Below are 17,296 nucleotides of genomic sequence, written 5' to 3' on the forward strand. Positions count from 1 at the left end.
GCTCTTCAAACTGAGCAGCTCCGTGCCCACCCTCCCCTGCAGCCGCTATTGCAAAACTCTTTCCCAGGTGCGCCCCCCCACACCGCCAACACACTCTTATCAACCTTCTGGCTCCACTCTCTACCTACAGCATTCCATTCCTCCCTCCTCAGAGTCCAGTAGTGTGGACTCCCAATATCCACTGCACTCAACATCCATCCATCTGCAGTTTGGCCCTGCTGAAGTACAGCACCCGCTCAGCCTGTTGTTGAACTGCTCCTTGCTGCTGTCAAGTTGCCCCATGTATGGCTTCATGAGCCATGGCATTAAGGGGTAGGCAGGTCTCCCAGGATCACAATGGGCATTTCGACTTCCCCTATGGTGATCTTCTGGTCCGGGAAGAAAGTCCCTGCTTGCAGCTTCTTGAACAGGCCAATGTTCCGAAAGATGCATGTGTCATGCACCTTTCCGGACCAGCCTGCATTTATGTCTGTGAAATGCCCACGGTGATCCACAAGCACCTGGAGAACCATTGAGAAATACCCCTTGCGATTAAATTAGTCGGTGGCTAGATGGTCTGGTGCCAGAATCGGAATGTGCCTGCCATCTATCGCCCCTCCGCAGTTAGGGAAGCCCATTTGTGCAAAGCCATCCAGAATGTCATGCACGTTGCCCAGAGTCAGTCTTTTGGAGCAGGATGCGATTAATGGCCCTGCACACTTCCATCGACACAAGTCCAACAGTCGACTCCCTGACTCCAAACTGGTTAGTGACTGATCAGAGGCAGTCTGGAATAGTCAGCTTTCACAGTGCAATCAGCGACAGGGCAGCTCTCATTCTTGTGTCCTTGTGCCACAGGGTTGGTGGGAGCTCATCACACAGTCCCATGAATGTAGCTTTCCTCATGCAAACGTTCTGCAGCCACTGCTCGTCACCCCAGATGTGCATCACGATGTGATCCCACCACTCAGTGCTTGTTTCCTGAGCCCAAAAGTGGCGTTCCACTGTGGTCAGCACCTCTGTGAGAGCTACAAGCAATCTCGTGTCACAGCTACTATGTGTGGCGAGATCAATGTTGCACTCCTCTTGCCTTTGTAGTTTAAGGAATAACTCCACTGTCACTCATGATGTATTGGTCAGTCTGAACAGCATTCTTGTCAACAGCTCGGGATCCATTCCTGTAGCCAGAAAGAGGCAGGGCGCGCAGTACACAAACGATTGAAATATGGTGCCAAATGCAGGCGGAAGCACAGGGACTGTTGGGATGCAAAACAATGCATCACGGGGCATTGGGACAGAACCCAGGATGCCCTGTGACCCCTTCCGCCTTCCCACAAGTCTTAGTGGCAGAAGAGAAAGAGGTGCTTTGTGGAATAACTGCCCAGAGTGCACCACTCCAAATAGCGCCACAAGTGCTGCAAGCGTGAACACACTATTGCGCAGGCAGCTGGCAGTGAGAACACACAACAGCGGTTTTCCTTCTGTGCTCTCTGAGCAGCGCTGTAACTGCCGGCTCTGTATCTTTGCCAGTGTAGATGTGTTAGTTTTGGAGTTAGTTTCGGACAATACTAAGTCATCCTGCCATTCGCTCGAAAACAATCACATAAGAAAGGCCATACTAGGTCAGACCAAAGGTCCATTCAGCCCAGTATCCTGTCTGCCGACAGTGGCCAATGCCAGGTGCCCCAGAGGGAGTGAACCTAACAGGTAATCATCAAGTGATCTCTCTCCTGCCATCCATCTCCACCCTCTGACAAACAGAGGCTTGGGACACCATTCCTTACCCATTGTGGCTGATAGCCATTAATGGACTTAACCTTCATGAATTTATCCAGTTCTCTTTTAAACCCTGTTATAGTCCTTGCCTTCACAACCTCTTCAGGCAAGGAGTTCCACAGGTTGACTGTGCACTGAGTGAAGAAGAACTTCCTTTTATTTGTTTTAAACCCGCTACCCATTAATTTCATTTGGTGGTCCCTAGTTCTTATATTATGGGAACAAATAAATAACTTTTCCTTATTCACTTTCTCCACACCACTCATGATTTTATATATCTCTATCATATCCCCCCTTAGTCTCCTCTTTTCCAAGCTGAAAAGCCTCTTTAATCTCTCCTCATATGGGACCCGTTCCAAAACCCTAATCATTTTAGCTGCCCTTTTCTGAAGGGCAGTATATCTTTTTTGAGATGAGGGGACCACATCTGTATGCAGTATTCAAGATGTGGGTGTACCATAGATTGAAATAAGGGCAATAAGATATTCTCCGTCTTATTCTCTATCTCTTTTTAAATGATTCCTAACATCCCGTTTGCTCTTTTGACTGCCCCTGCACACTACATGGACAACTTCAGAGAACTATCCACAACGACTCCAAGATCTTTCTCCTGATTAGTTGTAGCTAAATTAGCCCCCATCATATTGTATGTATAGTTGGGGTTATTTTTTCCAATGTGCATTACTTTACATTTATCCACATTAAATTTCATTTGCAATTTGGTTGCCCAATTACTTAGTTTTGTGAGATCTTTTTGAAGTTCTTCACAGTCTGCTTTGGTCTTAACAATCTTGAGCAGTTTAGTATCATTTGCAAACTTTGCCACCTGACTGTTTACCCCTTTCTCCAGATCATTTATGAATAAGTTGAATAGGATTGGTCCTAGGACTGACCCTTGGGGAACACCACTAGTTACCCCTCTCCATTCTGAAAATTTACCATTTATTCCTACCCTTTGTTCCCTGTCTTTTAACCAGTTCTCAGCCCATGAAAGGATCTTCCCTCTTATCCCATGACAATTTAATTTACATAAGAGCCTTTGGTGAGGGACCTTGTCAAAGGCTTTCTGGAAATCTAAGTACACTATGTCCACTGGACCCCCTTGTCCACATGTTTGTTGACCCCCTTAAAGAACTCTAATGGATTAGTAAGACACGATCTCCCTTTACAGAAACCATGTTGACTTCTGTGCTACAATTTATGATCTTAGAATCTTAGAATATCAGGGTTGGAAGGGACCTCAGGAGGTCATCTAGTCCAACCCCCTGCTCAAAGCAGGACCAATCCCCAACTAAATCATCCAACTAAATCATCTTCTATGTGTCTGACAATTTTATTCTTTACTATTGTTTCAACTAATTTGCCCGGTACTGACATTAGACTTACCGGTTTGTAATTGCCAGGATCACCTTTAGAGCCCTTCTTAAATATTTGTGTAACATTAGCTATCTTCCAGTCATTGCATACAGGCAAGGGGGTGGTGCTGGTGGAAATACAGCTATTTCTGAGACCCCTACTGCCAGCCATCAGGTATGGGGCAACAAACTAACCTGGCAGTTGATTTTAGATTTTACTCTCCCACAGTCCTCAGGGTAATCTGAGAAAATCTCCATTAAAACCCAAGATCTAGCGTGGCACTTAATTTAAGAGGGAATGTTCATTTCCCCATGCCACTGCAGAAACTCACTAGGCCTAAGCAGTTCCAGAGTGGATCCTGTGTCATCTGTGTGAGATCATCACCATTCACTCTAATAGAAACCCTCAGCAGAGAGGCGTTAACCCTCAGTAAAGGGGTTCTGTCCAGACTCCTGCACTAAGTAACCCAATGTCAGTACCTTTGTACTTCTCTATACAGTTTCCCCCCCTCCCCACACCTATGCACCTCTATCAAGGGGACAACAGTAAATCAAATGTAAGAGAGTCCATGGTCCTTACCGTGTTGAATTCCAAGATGGAATGACTTCCATAAAGAACTGAAAAAGTTGCTTGGGTCCTAGTGTTGGATATGTGCTGGTGGCTAATGTATCAGTAGGCCTCTTTTCCTCTTTCTCCTCCTTTCAGACCACCGCCATCACCAAGGACAAATCTAGATTCTAGAAAGATGGCCCAACACAGAATAGATCAGCCTAGCCTCCAACCCCCATGAAGGGCAGACCACTGGCCTAAACTGCATGCAAAGAATGAGAGAATCTTGGCCTTCAGAGTAACACTGAAAGGGATTTATGAGATGGAGTTCAAGAAACAAGAATTTGAGGACACAGTCACTCTGCTTTTGAGCACCAAGACAAGTGCAGAGACGAGCCCAGAAAAGCCATGGAGTGCCACCATGGCATGGAAACAAGGCTTCAGAAGCAAGAGCTCTGTAGAGCCAAAGACAAGAGACACAATATGCCCGTGTGGACAGCTATGGGCTAGGTATACAGAAGAGAAGACACCTGTAACATTTGACTAGAGAGCTGTGTTGTGTCGGATAGAACTGCACCCTTGCCATTGGCACTAGGGCAATCCCACTGGTTCAGTTAGCAATGCAGTAGCTCTCTAGAGTAGATGTGCTGCCTGGTCTTGTTACATTAGCAAGCTTCATCACCAGTGGAGGAAGTGGTGGAAACTAATGTAGACAGGATTCAGATGTCACCAGTGTTTACTAATCTTTGTGGAAAATCTGGTGGTAAAATATTGGAGCCTCTTCTATACCACAGCTTCCAGGATTGGTGCCACAGGTGCAGAATTGTGTGGTTTGTTAAAGAAGAGGCAGACTACAGGGACTGGATCAAACAACTTCATTCCTTACTCCTTGTCATAAATATAAAGAGACGGGTAACCACCTTTCTGTATACAGTGCTATAAAATCCCTCCTGGCCAGAGGCAAAGTCCTTTTACCTGTAAAGAGTTAAGAAACTTAGGTAACCTGGCTGGCACCTGACCCAAAATGGCCAATGAGGGATCAAGATACTTTCAAATCTGGATGGGGGGAAAAGGCTTTTGTCTGTCTGTGTGATACCTTTGCCGGGAACAGATCAAGGATGCAAGCCCTCCAACTCCTGTAAAGTTAGTAAGTAATCTAGCTAGAAAATGCATTAGGTTTTCTTTGTTTTGGCTTGTGAAATTTGCTGTGCTGAAGGAAATGTGTATTCCTGTTTTTGTGTCTTTTTGCAACTTAAGGTTTTGCCTAGAAGGATTCTCTATGTTTTGAATCTGACTGCCTGTAAGATTATCTTCCATTCTGATCTTACAGAGTTGTTCTCTTATCTTTTTTTTTTTTTTTTTAGTTCTTCTAATAAAGTTCTGTTTTTTAAGAATCTAATTGGGTTTTCTGGGTGTTAAAAATCCAAGGCTGGTCTGTGCTCATCTTGTTTATTCTCAAACCTCCCCAGGTGCCAGCCCCTTCATTGCTGGCGCTCCTGGCTGCCCAGCGCCCAGAGCCGCCCTCCTCCTTCCCAGCTTGGGCCCTATGGGTATCTCCCTCAGTGTGCCCAGATGAGTGGAAGAGCCCCGCCTCTGCTGCATGCACTCTGGCAGGGCCTGTGGAGGAGGGTGCAGTGAGGGTACCGGCAGGCATGGGAGAGGGCCCACCCCAGGGGGAATCTTTCCTCCCTTGTACCATCCCACCGCTACCTCCCCGTACCATCGCCCTTGCCCTTGACCCGACCCCTGCTAGCCAGCCCACAGATGACGCCACGGAGGGCTGGGTCCAAGTGGAGGGGAAGCGGGGCAAGCGGAAGGCTCGAGCTCCGCTCTTCCCATCTGATGAGGAGGCCCCCTGAAAGACCAGGAAGGGGGCCACCGACACCAAGCCTTCTGCCTTGCCCCAGCCAGCTGGGGATGACATGGCAGCAATGGAGGCGTCCCTCCTCAAGGGGGCCACTGATGTAGCCCCTTGCCACCTAAGGCCCCCGCAAGATCCGAGGCAAGCGTCACTTCAGGTACCAGCGAAGAGGTCCCCAGGGTGGTGGGTGGTGATTTCCCCTCCATCTTCGAGGAGACTGAGGCCCTGGGTCTGACCCCAGTCACCCAGGGGGAGGATGATCCTCTGCCAACGGGCCTCAATCTGGGCGACCTCACCCTGGCCCCCCTCTTCCCATGCTCCCTCCCCCAACCGCTGCTTCTGCTCCCGCCTCTGAGGAACCCCTGGACTCTTCCACCAGCCCGGCCGCAAATGGCACCTTGCTAACGGCCACCAAGCCTATTGAGGTGATGGCCAGTGCCACGCAGCCAGGACCTGAGTCACCAGGGGCATCCCTTGCTGCTGCAGGGTAGCCGACATCCTTCCTGGGCGGGGGCCCCACTGCTGATTCTCCACCTAAGGATACCGTGGCCACAACACCTGTCTTGGAGCGTGAGCCCGGTATTGTCGAGGACCCCCTTCCCACTCCTCTCGGCTGGGCTTAGGGGTCTGTGGTGCCAACCCCCAGTGGCTCGGCTGCTGAGGCCCACGATCCCACTTCCGCCCCTCTCCCTGACCCTGCTCTGCCCCTGATGCTGACCCCGCCACACTCTCCTCCACCTCCCGTGCTGCTATTGCCGCCCCGGGACCATCTCCTTCCCCTTCCCGGAGGACGACCCCCAGGGAGCAGCCTTCGTGTTCCCCTGTCCTGACTCCCTAGGGGCTGCTATTTTCCCTCCGCCGCCCCCTATTGAATCGAGGCCTGAGGCGGGTACTGTGGCACCGGTCCATCGAGCGCCCCGCCAGGGGTCCGCCCGCTGCTTGCCCGTCCTGGCAGGCCACGGGGCTGTGACAGGGGCCCCAACGGAGGATGGCCGGGGACCAGTGACCCCGCCCCCCCATCTGCTGCAAGAAGAGATGCATGAGTTTCTCGAAGACGTCCATGGGTCCCGCAACAAGGTGCAGCTCGCTCTCCAGTGATAGGGGGATTTCCATCAAATCCTCTGGGCCGTGAGGACCCTCTTGGAGGAGGGTAAAGGGACTGGGAGGCAGGCCGCTTCAGCCTACCAGCAGGTCTGCAGCTTCCGTGACTCATAGAAAGAATTCATTTAGAATCATAGAATAACAGAGTTGGAAGGGACCTCTGGAGGCCATCTAGTCCAACCCCCTGCCCAGAGCAGGACCAATCCCAACTAAATCATCCCAACCAGGGCTTTCTCAAGCCTGACCTTAAAAACTTCTAAGGAAGAGGATTCCACCACCTCCCTAGGTAACGCATTCCAGTGTTTCACCACCCTCCTAGTGAAAAAGTTTTTCCTAATATCCAACCTAAACCTCCCCAACTGCAACTTGAGACCATTACTGCTTGTCCTGTCCTCTTCTACCACTGAGAATAGTCTAGATCCATCCTCTTTGGATCCACCTGTCAGGTAGTTAAAAGCAGCTATCAAATCCCTCCTCATTCTTCTTTTCCGTAGACTAAACAATCCCAGTTCCCTCAACCTCTCCTCATAACTCATGTGTTCCAGTCCCCTAATCATTTTTGTTGCCCTTCGCTGGACTCTCTCCAATTTCTCCACATCCCCTTCTTGTAGTGTGGGGCCCAAAACTGGACACAGTACTCCAGATGAGGCCTCACCAATGTCGAATAGAGGGGAACGATCACGTCCCTCAATCTGCTGGCAATGCCCCTACTTATACACCCCAAAATGCCATTGGCCTTCTTGGCAACAAGGGCACACTGTTGACTCATATCCAGTTTCTCGTCCACTGTCACCCCTAGGTCCTTCTCTGCAGAACTGCTGCCTAGCCCTTTGGTCCCTAGTCTGTAGCAGTGCATTGGATTCTTCCGTCCTAAGTGCAGAATTCTGCACTTGTCCTTGTTGAACCTCATCAGATTTCTTTTGGCCCAATCCTCCAATTTGTCTAGGTCCCTCTGTATCCTATCCCTACCCTCCAGCGTATCTACCACTCCTCCCAGTTTAGTATCATCCGCAAACTTGCTGAGGGTGCAATCCACACCATCCTCCAGATCATTAATGAAGATATTGAAGAAAACCGGCCCCAGGACTGACCCTTGGGGCACTCCACTAGCTACCGGCTGCCAACTAGACATGGAGCCATTGATCACTACCCGTTGAGCCCGACAATCTAGCCAACTTTCTACCCACCTTGTAGTGCATCCATCCAGCCCATACTTCTTTAACTTGCTGACCAGAATACTGTGGGAGACTGTGTCAAAAGCTTTGCTAAAGTCGAGGAATAACACATCCACTGCTTTCCCTTCGTCCACAGAACCAGTTATCTCATCATAGAAGGCAGTTAGCTTAGTCAGGCATGACTTTCCCTTGGTGAATCCATGCTGACTGTTGCTGATCACTTTCCTCTTGTCTAAGTGCTTCAGAATTGATTCCTTCAGGACATATTCCATGATTTTGCTGGGGACTGAGGTGAGGCTAACCGGCCTGTAGTTCCCAGGATCATCCTTCTTCCCTTTTTTAAAGATGGGCACTACATTAGCCTTTTTCCAATCTTCCGGGATTTCCCCCAATCGCCATGAGTTTTCAAAGATAATGGCCAATGGCTCTGCAATCACATCCGCCAGTTCCTTTAGCACTCTCGGATGCAACGCACCCAGCCCCATGGACTTGTGCACGTCCAGTTTTTCTAAATAGTCCCGAACCACTTCTTCCTTCACAGAGGGCTGGCCACCTCCTCCCCATGCTGTGCTGCCCAGTGCAGTAGTCTGGGAGCTGACCTTGTTCGTGAAGACAGAGGCAAAAAAAGCATTGAGTACATTAGCTTTTTCCACATCCTCTGTCACTAGGTTGCCTCCCTCATTTAGTAAGGGACCCACACTTTCCTTGGCTTTCTTCTTATTGCCAACATACCTGAAGGAACCCTTCTTGTTACTCTTAACATCCCTCGCTAGCTGCAACTCCAGGTGTTATTTAGCCTTCCTGATTCCATTCCTACATGCCCGAGCAATATTTATATACTCATCCCTGGTCATTTGTCCAATCTTCCACTTCTTGTAAGCCTCTTTTTTGTGTTTAAGATCAGCAAGGATTTCACTGTTAAGCCAAGTTGGTCACCTTCCTTATTTACTATTCTTTCTACACATCGGGATGGTTTGTCCCTGTAACCTCAATAAGGATTCTTTAAAATACAGCCAGCTCTCCTGGACTCCTTTCCCCCTCATGTTATTCTCCCAGGGGATCTTGCCCATCAGTTCCCTGAGGGAGTCAAAGTCTGCTTTTCTGAAGTCCAGGGTCCGTATTCTGCTGCTTTCCTTTCTTCCTTGTGTCAGGATCCTGAACTCAACCATCTCATGGTCACTGCCTCCCAGGTTCCCATCCACTTTTGTTTCCCTTACTAATTCTTCCCGGTTTGTGAGCAGCAGGTCAAGAAGAGCTCTGCCCCTAGTTGGTTCCTCCAGCATTTGCACCAGGAAATTGTCCCCTACACTTTCGAAAAACTTCCTGGATTGTCTGTGGACCGCTGTATTGCTCTCCCAGCAGATATCAGCAAAATTAAAGTCACCCATGAGAACCAGGGCGTGCGATCTAGTAGCTTCTGCGACTTGCCGGAAGAAAGCCTCATCCACCTCATCCCCCTAGTCCGGTGGTCTATAGCAGACTCCCACCACGACATTACCCTTGTTGCTCAGGCTTCTAAACTTAATCCAGTCACTCTCAGGTTTTTCTGCAGTTTCACACTTGAGCTCTGAGCAGTCATACTGCTCTCTTACATACAGTGCAACTCCCCCACCTTTTCTGGCCTCCCTGTCCTTCCTGAACAGTTTATACCCATCCATGACAGTACTCCAGTCATGCGAGTTATCCCACCAAGTCTCCATTATTCCAATCTCATCATAATTCCCTGACTTTGCCAGGACCTCCAGTTCTCCCTGCTTGTTTCCCAGGCTTTGTGCGTTTGTATATAGGCACTTGAGATAACCCGCTGATCACCCCCTTGTTCTCAGTATGAGGCAGGAGCCCTCCCCTCTCACACGATCCTGCTCGTGCTTCCTCCCAGTATCCCGTTTCCCCACTTACCTCAGGGCTTTGGTCTCCTTCCCCCGGTGAACCTAGTTTAAAGCCCTCCTCACGAGGTTAGCCAGCCTGCTTGTGAAGATGCTCTTCCCTCTCTTCGTTAAGTGGAGCCCGTCTCTGCCTAGCACTCCTCCTTCTTGGAACACCATCCCATGGTCGAAGAATCCAAAGCCTTCTCTCCGACAGCACCTGCGTAGCCATTCATTGACTTCCACGATTCGACAATCCCTACCCCGGCCTTTTCCTTCCACGGGGAGGATGGATGAGAACACCACTTGCGCCTCATACTCCTTTATCCTGCTTCCCAGAGCCACATAGTCTGCAGTGATCCGCTCAAGGTCATTCTTGGCAGTATCATTGGTGCCCACGTGGAAAAGCAGGAAGGGGTAGCGGTCCGAGGGCTTGATGAGTCTCGGCAGACTCTCAGTCACATCGCGAATCTTAGCCCCTGGCAAGCAGCAGACTTCTCTGTTTTCCCGGTCAGGGCGGCAGATAGATGACTCAGTCCCCCTGAGGAGAGAGTCCCCGACCACCACCACCCGCCTCCTTCTCTTGGGAGTGGTGGTCGTGGAATCCCCAACCTTAGGACAGTGCATTTCATGCCTTTCAACTGGTGGAGTCTCCTTCTGCTCCCTTCCCCCAGACATATCTGGGCCACTCCCCACAATGGTACCTGTGGAGAGAACATGAAAACGGTTACTTACCTGTATCCTCGTTGCTGGTACATGGACGTTCCCCCTTCTTCTTCTGGAGGTCACATGTTGCCAGATTATAGAACAGACCCTTTCTTTAGGACACTAAAATCAATCAGGTTCTTAAAAGAAGAACTTTATTATAAAGAAAATGGTAAAAGCAGCACCGCTGTAAAATCAGGATGGAAGGTAATTTTACAAGGTAATAAAAAGATTTAAAACACAGAGGATTCCCCTCTAGGCTCAACTTCAAAGTTACAAAAACAGGAATAAACCTCCCTCTTAGCATTGGGAAAACTCACAAGCTAAAACAAAAGATAATCTAGCACATTTTCTTGCCTTTACTTACAATTTTTGTTAACCTAGATGCTTATTTCAGATAAGGTTTTAGGACATGTTTTTTTCCTGCCCTGGTCCCTCTCTGTCCAAGAGAGAACAACAAAGAGAGCACAACCTCCCACCACAGATTTGAAAGTATCTTCTTCCATCATTGGTCCTTTTGGTCAGGTGCCAACCAGGTTATTTGAGCTTCTTAACCCCTTACAGGTCAAGGAGGGATTTTATGCTACCTCAGCTATACGTTTATGACACCACTCAAGAAAGAGATCTTGGAGTCATTGTGGATAGTTCTCTGAGAAACTTTTCGGCAGTCAAAAAAGTAAGTAGAATGCTGGGAATAATTAAGAAATGGATAGATAACAGGACAGAAAATATCATGTTGCCTCTATATAAATCCATGGTATGCCCACATCTTGAATAGTGTGTGGCATATGTGATCGCCCCATCTCAAAGAACATATATTGGAATTGGAAAAGGTTCAAAAAAGGGCAACAAAAATTATTAGGGGTATGGAACAGCTTCTGTATGTGGAGAAATTAATAAGACTGGGATTTTTCAGCTTGAAAAAGAGATAGCTAAGGGGAGATATGATTGAGGACTATAAAATCATGACTGGTGTAGAGAAAGTAGATAAGGAAGTGTTGTTTACTACTTCTCATAACACAAGAACTAGGGGTCACCAAATGAAATTAATGTTCTGTTAATTCCCTCTGGGTCACCTGGCACTGGACATTGTTGGAAGACAGGATACTGGGCTAAATTGACCTTTGGTCTGACCCAATAGGGCCATTCTTATGTAAAGTAAGCAGAGAAGATGGGTGATGGGGAAGAGGCAAAATAGCTTTGGAGCATGAAATCCATTTTAGAATATGCCTTTTCAGATGTCACTTTTCTTCTTGGAGGGTGCCAGAGAACAGAATGCTTTTTTTCTTTTCTTTAAAGTATTAAGAGTTACAGAATGAAACTCATTTTGGTAGTTGTTGATCCCATAGACATCATATGGGGGAGGTACTGTAATTTGTGGAACTAATAACTAAAACTTTCAGGGGTTCTCAGGACAAACTTTTTGATGGCCTCATTGCGGCCATCAACTCTTGCTGGTGGCCGCTCTCATACTTTTTCCTAAAATACTTAATTAGCTTCAGGAAAAACAAATAAATATGCACATATATGTGTCCAAATCATTGTAATTTATTTATTGCTAGCTAGTAAGTCTGTTGTGAAAAGTGATTAACAGGCATACAAGTATCACTTTTCACAACAGACTTACTAAGCCCTGTCAAGCCTGGGGACAAATTAAGCCCTGAATGGGAGGGGTCTAGGGAGGCAGCGAGGACCAGAGGCAATGGACGGGGGGAAGCAGTGGGGGACTGGAACCTGAAGCCCTGTGGCCAGAGCCTGCCGCCTCCTGCCCAAAGCCTGAACCCCACCACCCCTGGGAAGTTGGGGAACTCACCAACTGCCTGGTCCTCCAGCATTGTGCCCCAAGTGTCCATGCGGGGAGCAGGGCGCAACCACTGCTGGCGGCCCCAAGGCGGTGCATCCAGGAGCAACAGGGAGGGGCTGCTATTCCCCCCCCCCATAACAGCCCAGGAGGTGTGGCTGCAAGAAAAGCCTGTGGTGAGCAACACTGACTTAAAGATCCGTTTCCAGTATATAGGAAGGTGAGATGGGAAAGCAATGAAGGACAGGTCAGATTTCCTTGCCTGATGAGTGGACATGTCTTCCCTTTTCAGAGCTTTTAATGGAAAGAGTATGAGAGAGTCTAAATGTCCCGATTTTCCAGTATTACATCCTTTGCATCAAGATGAAGCATGGCAGACAGACTGTATTTCACTCACTACAAGCCAGGTCCTGGAGGAATGTGAAAGGAGAGCTGCTCCAGGCCCCAAGGTAACACATTTTTAATTTACTATTAACAGTGTAGCTGCAACAACCCTTTCTCCATTGCTATGGAGGTGGATTTGCCAGTATTGAGTGATACTTAAAATACTTTGTGCCTTTGTAGCATATTTTACTATGAGCAGATAATGCACTCTAGCCTTAACTTCAAGGCCATTCTGTGCAGTTGCACTAAGAGTGACACTGTGCAGGACTGATTCACAAAGTGACACCCACCCTCAGTGTTGTTTCTCGTACTAAAATTGCTTGTTTCAAGTATTCCTACCTGGTATGGCTAATGCAGTGGGTCACAACCTTTTCTGAGCAATGGTTGCTTTTTCCAGTTGGGCCCTAATGAAAGGAGGAATGTTGCATTGAGATCACTAGTGAGATGACAGCCAGCTCAAGTATCATTGGTGAATACTAGTACATGTCCCAGTGTCTGGGAACCACTGATACAGCTGTTAGAGAGGTGCCATGGTCTATTAAATCAGACACTGGACTGGAAGTCAGGACACCTGAGTTCTATTTCTCCGTCACTTGCCTTTGTGATCTTGGCAAGTTTCTACATCTTTGTGCCTCTTTCCTCTCCCACCCTTTGTCTTGTCTGAGCTCTTTGGGGCAGAGGCTTGTCTCACTGTTTGTACAGAGCCTAGCACAGAGGGGGGCTGGATGTTGGTAGTATCTAAAACTGTAAAACTGTAAAACTCTAACTGTAATAATGGAGGTTGCTTGCAGATATTTCTGGTCACTGAGACTTGTTAGCTCTCAGCAGAACAACAGCCATGAGCAAAAAGGGTGGCAATGAAGTTGCTGGGAGCTAAAAGTAATTGGGCAAAGCTGACTTATTCAGAGCCAGTTTCTAAAAGTAGGCAAAGACCTTGTAAACAGAGGTGGGCTAGAGACATAGGGTCTCAAAAAAATTTTATACCGCTCCCTGGTGGAGCAGCAACTCTAATGAATTAGAGAATTTTAGACACTAACATGCATTCAGGTCATATTTTATCATTCCAAATACTCAGTAATTCCTATAAATAACTGGCTCCTAGACACAGTCTATAACACCATGAGGAATTTTACACTAATGCATTTCTATGGGCAGCAGATCAAACCTCTCATCCACCTGTTAGAACAAGATGGTTACTTTTTGCTCTTCAAATATGCTTAACCCATGAGAAGTTGTGTAAAGTGCTGGCTGAATCACACCCCTCATCCCAGATGTACTAGATGCTGGCTTTATATGTAATGTGACAGGGTCAGCCAAGAGGTCTACAGGAGAGTGATCCTATTGGGATCCAGGAAGTGGGCAGGCGGAAGCCCGCCCACTACTAAAGGACCTCCCACCAGCCTAAGGGGAGGATCTACAGGTCCGGGATACCAAGCGAGTATGGGGGACAGCTAAGGATAAAACAGGGACAGGTGAGGTCAGAGGGCTAAACGAAGGGAACCTGATGGGGACACCAAGCAGAGAACCCCAGACAGTACCCACTACTCCTCAAAAGGTATCAAGGGAGCCAGCGGACACCGGATGCATGAGCAGAGGAACTCTGCCCGGATGCATGAGCAGATGAAGGATCTGAAATAGGCCCCACAGTCACAGGAGACCTCGTCAGCCAACTTCCTCTCCCTGGTTTTGTAGATGGCCATTTTAGCCAGGGCTAGGAGGAGGTTGACAAGGAGGTCCCGTGACTTCGTGGGGCCACAGATAGGGAGTGCATAGATGAGAAGGTGAGGAGAAAAGTGCAACCGAAAACATAACATGATGTTCAAGAGGAGCCGGAATAGGGGCTGCAACCTGGCGCACTCCAGGTAAACGTGCGCCAGGGTCTCCCTCATGCCGCAGAAGGGGCAGGTGTCCGAGACAGGGGTGAACCATGCCAAGTACACGCCCATGCTCATGGCTCCATGAAGGAGCCGCCAGCTGATGTCCCCGGCGGGCCTTGGGATCAGGGTGGAACATAGGCTGGCCCACCGCGGCTTCTCACCCTCCAGAGGTGGCAGGAGGTCCCGCTACTTTGTGTCAGGGTGGGACGCGAGGGTGAGGACGTGAAGAGTGTGGAGCACAAGCGTGTACAGATGTTTTCTTGGCATGGTGTGGAACCGAACTGGCTACAAGCCATGCAGCCAGCTCACAGTAAAGGGGTGGGATGGCTGGGTAGGTCCATGGGGCAGGGGTCTGATAAAAAGGTCCGGAGGGCCTGGGGTGGACAGTGGGCGGGGTGTGCCCTCTTGCAGGACCTGGTCGAGGAAACCCCGAGCAGCGCACCTCCTGAAGTGTGCTGGGGAGTACGAGGTCTGGAGAGCCGCATGCACTGAGTGAGCGTCAGGGGATCCAGCCAGTCTCCCCGGTCGTAGCCCAGGAGGTCTCCAGCTCTGGTGACTTCTGCCAGGACCAACCTCTGGCACACTGAGGGGGACTTCAGCACCTGCACACGGAGCTGGGGGTTGTGTAGCAGGGGCTCTGCGAGGAGATCCGCCCCCTCAGTGGCCGCCATGGATCTGGTCACTGAGAGCAGTTTCCAGGTCTGGAGGAGGTCCTGGTAGAACAGTGGTTCTCAAACTGGGGGGTCATGACCCCTCAGAGGGTCACAGGTTATAACATGGGGGGGTCACGAGCTGTCAGCCTCCACCCCCAAACCCCACTTTGCCTCCAGCATTTATAGTAGTGTTAAATATTTTAAAAGTGTTTTTAATTTATAAGAGGGGGTCACACTCAGGCTGGCAACCTGGACAGGTCTCATGGAAGACCTCTTGGATGGAGAAAAAGGAGCTGCCAGTCGTATTGGAACCCGCGGAAGCGCTGCAGGAAGATGTGTGCCAGTACACTCCACGCTGGACTACCCACACCATAAAGGAGCCTCTACAGGGCCTGGAGGTGGAAGACGTGGACCTGAGTGCGCAGGCTCTTCAGGTCCTGTCCTCCCTCCTCCAGGGGCAAGTGGAGGACCCCTGCAGAGACCCAGTGCAGTCCTGGCCAGAAGAAGTCCAGAATCGATGTCTGGAGGTTGGCCAGTAAGCACGGGGCCGGGACCAGGGTGTTGAGCTGGTGCCAGCGCATGGACAGGACTAGCTGATTGAGCACCAGTGCCCTCCCTCAGAGGGAGAGGCACTGGAGCAGTCCTGTCCATTTCTGGAGCCGCTATGCCACCCTGCCCTCTAAACCTTGCCAGTTCTTTGGCGGAGATGGATGAGTGGCAGAAAGGTAAACGCCAAGATTGAGCAGCGGACCCGTGGTCCACTGGATGGCTTGAAGCGCGGGTGGGAGGGAGCTCGCCTGCCACTCGTCTCCGACCAGTAGGCAAGAGCTCTTGACCCAGGCAAAGGAGGTTGCCGAGTAGATGGCCTGGCAAGCCCCCACCGGCACCAAGTCGCCCAGGTCCTGGACCTCGAGGAGCACGTCGTCTGCATACGTTGACAGGACCAGCCGCAGCTCCGGCTCTTGCAGCACCAACCCCATCAGCCTCTGGCAGAGGAGACAGAGGAAGAGCTCGATCACCAGAGCATACAGCTGGCCTGAGAGGGGACACTCCTGCCATACTCCCCACCCGAAGCTGACTGGCTCAGTCAGGGTCCAGTTGAGCCCTACCAGGCACTCCACAGAGGCGTACAGCACCTGGAGAAAGCCCATAAACTGGGGTCCGAAGCCAAAAGCTTGCAGAGTGCCCAGGAGATACCCGTGGTCCACCCTGTTGAACGCCTTCTCCTGATCCAGGGACAGAAGGGCAAACAACAGACCATCCCTACACCCAAGCTCCAAGAGATCCCAGACCAAATAGAGATTATAAAAGAAGGTACGGCCTGGGACGGTGTAAGTCTGCTTGGGGTGGACCACATCCACCAGCACAGACCCCAGCCGCAGCGAGATGACCTTCACTACGACTTTGTAGTCCGTGCTGAGGAACGAGACGGGACTACAAAGTCAATTCCAAAGGTTACGGGGGTCCTCCTTCTTCGGAAGCAAGGTGAGCATGGCTCGCCTGCATGACAGGGGGAGGGCCCCGCTCTCCAAGGATTTGGCCTAGACTGTGACAAGGTCTGGGCCGAGAACATCCCAGAACACATGGTAGAACTCCACGATCAGCCTGTCCATCCCCAGGGATTTATTGGTGGGCATGCGGCGAAGGGCTTCCGAGAATTCGGCCAGAGTGAGAGGCAGCTCTAGCTGGTCTCAGTCGCCTGCACTGACCGTCAGGAGTCCGTCCCAGAGCACTCTGCAAGCATCAGGATTGGTCGGATCCGGGGAGAAAAGGCCTGCACAGAAGGCCCTGGGCCTCCCACACATCTCTGCCAGATCCATGACAGGGGTGCTGTCCTCTGCGAGGAGGCAAGTGACATGCTTCTTGGCTCCCACTCTGTTTCTCCAGGGCATAGAAGAAGTGGGAGCTGCGATCCATCTCCTGAAGGAGGCAGATTCAAGATCGAACAAAGGTGCCCTGGGCCCAATGGTCCTTGAGGGCCTGGAGCTCCTCCCACTTCTCCTGGCATGCTCCACAGAGGGATGGATCCACGGAGCTGGCAGACAGATGCCTCTCCAGCTCTAAGACCTCCCATTCCAACTGCTCTATCGCTGCATCCCTCCGTTGGCTGGTGCCCTGGGCGTAGTCGCAGCAGAAGAGCTGGGCACGCACCTTCCCCACATCCCACCACTGCCACGCTGAGGAAAAGGTGCGTCTCTGCCCTCACCAGGCCAT

The 17,296-nt window shown here is 50.1% G+C and overlaps 1 protein-coding gene across 2 annotated transcripts in view; it reads right to left on the reverse strand.

The window, feature by feature from the left end:
• SEPTIN2 (septin 2) overlaps positions 1 to 17,296 on the reverse strand; it is an 85,564-nt gene that overhangs the window by 9,387 nt on the left and 58,881 nt on the right. The window contains exon 13 of one of the 2 annotated variants that reach the window (XM_077825615.1): positions 10,146 to 10,366. The exons of the other annotated variant lie outside the window; for it this stretch is intronic. The gene's annotated coding sequence lies outside the window, so the exon portion shown is untranslated. Of the gene's footprint in view, positions 1 to 10,145; positions 10,367 to 17,296 lie in introns of those variants that run through there. 2 annotated transcript variants of the gene reach the window in all.

Source organism: Eretmochelys imbricata, chromosome 9, assembly GCF_965152235.1.
Source record: "Eretmochelys imbricata isolate rEreImb1 chromosome 9, rEreImb1.hap1, whole genome shotgun sequence".
NCBI lineage: Eukaryota > Metazoa > Chordata > Testudines > Cheloniidae > Eretmochelys > Eretmochelys imbricata.